Below are 3,221 nucleotides of genomic sequence, written 5' to 3' on the forward strand. Positions count from 1 at the left end.
CGATAAGCACATGAAAACATGCTAAACATCACTAATTACCAGAGAAATGCAAGTCAATACCACTATGAGATATCACTTCGCATCTGTGAGAATGCTACTACCAAAAGACAAGAAATAACAACCGTTGGTGAAGATGAAAAGGAAACCATCATACACTGTTGATGGGAATGTGAATCTGTGTAGCCAGCATGGAAAACAGTATGGAGGTTCCACAAAAAATTAAAAATAGAAATGCCATATGATCCAACAACTCCACTTCTGGGTATCTATCCAAAAACATTAATTCAAAAAGATATATGCACCCTTAGGTTCATTATAACATCATTTATAATAGCTGAGATACAGAAACACCTAAGTATCCATTGATGGATGAATAGATAAAGATGTGGTGTATATATATATATATATATATATATACATATACATATATATGTATATATATATATATACATATACATATATATATGTATATATATATATATATATATATATACAAAATAGAATACTACTTAGCCATAAAATGAATAGAATCTTGTCATTTGTGATAGCATGGATGGATCTGGAAGGTATTATGCTAAGAAAAATAAGTCAGACAGAGAAAGACAAATACCGCATGATTTCACTTACACATGGAATCTAAAAAACACAATAAACAAACTCAGGCTCATAGATACAGAGAATAGATTGGTGGTTTCAGAGGGAACGGGAGTTGGGGGGTGAAATGAGTGAAGGGGATCCAGAAGTACAAACTTTCAGTTATAAAATAAGTAAGCTATGTGAATGTAATGTATAGCACAGGGAATATAGTCAGTAATATTGTAGTAACTTTGTATGGTGATGGATGGTAGCTAGACTTATTGAGGTGATAGTTTTGCAACGTATACAAAGATTGAATCACTGTGGTACACCTGAAACTAATATAACATTGGATGTCAATTATACTTCAATTATTTAAAAACTTTGGGTTTTATTCAAAATAAGGAACGTAATTCTTCCCATAAGTCTGAAAGATGTGTTATGATGGTAAATGAAGGCATTCAGAAGGAGGTTTGATTTGGGGGGATTTAAGAGAAGCTCTGTTTAGACACTTTTCAGCGCTTTGCAAATATGTCCTACTAAAAACGTCCCATACATTCATTGTCATGATTGTTGTTCCTCTTTTCACTAGAGAAAAGCATAGCCATTATGGAACAGGCATTTTAGATCGGTGCATACGGGCAGGAGCTTTGGGGTCAACATTGAATTTGGCCTCCAGAATTGCCAGAGTTGTGGCAGAGTGTTGCTTTCTCAATTACTCTGCTGACCTGAAGCCTCCTGTAACTACCCTCTCTGTGGATAGGTGGTTCACTCAATCCTGCAACAAATATTTACTAGACACTTACTCTGGACCAGGCACTGTTGTAGGTACCAGGGATATATCAGTAAAGAAAACAGATTTAAATCCTGTAATCATGTAGCTTACATACTAGCAGAGGAGACAGAAATAACAATGAACACAACAATAAATTATACAGTAAATTAGACGCTCGTAAGTGGAGGAAAAAAGAAAAAGTAGAGGAGGGTAGGTGGAAAGGAAGTGTTGGAGGTGAGAGACGGTGTGGGAGTAAGGTGGTGGATGGTGCCGATGTCAATACAAAATAGAGCAGTCAGGCTTGGCTTCATGGAAAAAAGTGAAATTGAACAGACATATGAAGAAAATGAGTGAATTATCCAAGCATAGCTGGGGAAGAGGATTCCAGGCAAAGGGAACAGCCAATTCAAAGGCCATAGCATGAGTGTGTTCTTGTGATTTAGCAATGAGGCCAGTGAGGTTGGAAGAGAGTGAACTAGAGGAGAAGAAGTTAGCGGGGTGGCAGAGGTCACGCCTTGAAGGGCCTTGACACCTCTTTTCAGCAATTTATGTTTTACTCTGAGTAAAATGGAGAGCCGTTGCAGGGTTTTGAGCCAAGGGGGTAACTGCGATCTGACTTCATTTCTAAAGGGTCACTCTGGCTGTGGTATTGAAAATAGTGTACCACAGGAGGGAAAAGAGCAAAGCAAGGTAGACCCAAGAGTAATCCAAGCAAAAGGTGATGGTGACTTGGTGCACAGAGGTAGCAATGGAGTTAATGAGAAGTGGCCAGAGTCTGAATCCACTTGGTTAGGCTTAAGGTAGAACCAAAGTCTTTGGCAGATTAAACACAGAGTGTGAGAAAGAGAAAGAGAATTGTCAAGGATGACTCCAAGATTTGGAGCATAAGCAATTGGAAGATTAGGGTTGCCATCAATTGAATTGAGGGAGACTGAAGATGGACAAAGCTTGAGGGAAGAAGCGGGGGGTCAAGTTTTGAAGTTAAGAGGTCAACTATCTGACATCCAAATGAATACGCTGAGCATGCAGTTGAACACATGAATCTGCAGTTCAGGAGAGAGGACTGGGTTGGAAATATGCATTTAGGAATTGCCAGCATATACATGGTATGTGAAGCCGTGAGCTTAGATGAGACCAGAAAAAAAATGAGGTTCAGAATTTGCCCTGGGGTACTTCAATATAAATTGAGACCAGGAGAAGAGAAGGATCAGCAGGGAGTGATTAAAACCGACCAGCAGTGCCAGATGAAAACCAAGAGATGTTGATGTCTTGGAAACCCAGTGAAGAAAGTATATTACAACTTGGAATTACAGACGTCCCCACACAACATTTTTGCTTGTTATAAAAAGTTGCATCACTTATGAATGCATTTATTGCAAGTGATGGAAAACATGGAAATAGTCACTTAAACATGTATTTTTTGTCATGAAAGCATAAAAAAAAAAAAAGAATGTGGAATTATAGAGGTCAGGGCTAATGCACCTGTGAAGAATGTCATCAGGAAACCTGTTGCAGTCTCCTGGACTGCCATTTTTAGCGTTTTTTTTTTTTAAATTTTTTTTTTTCAACGTTTATTTATTTTTGGGACAGAGAGAGACAGAGCATGAACGGGGGAGGGGCAGAGAGAGAGGGAGACACAGAATTGGAAACAGGCTCCAGGCTCTGAGCCATCAGCCCAGAGCCCACGCGGGGCTTGAACTCATGGACCGCCAGATCGTGACCTGGCTGAAGTCGGACGCTTAGCCGACTGCGCCACCCAGGCGCCCCTTAGGGTTTTTAATGTCATGGTCAAAAGATGGCTGCTACAACGTTAGGAAGTGTCTTCAAGTTCCAGGAAGGAAGAAGTGGGAAGGACAATGTGAGAAAGACA

Source organism: Prionailurus viverrinus, chromosome B1 (genome assembly GCF_022837055.1).
Source record: "Prionailurus viverrinus isolate Anna chromosome B1, UM_Priviv_1.0, whole genome shotgun sequence".
NCBI classification, from domain to species: Eukaryota; Metazoa; Chordata; class Mammalia; order Carnivora; family Felidae; genus Prionailurus; species Prionailurus viverrinus.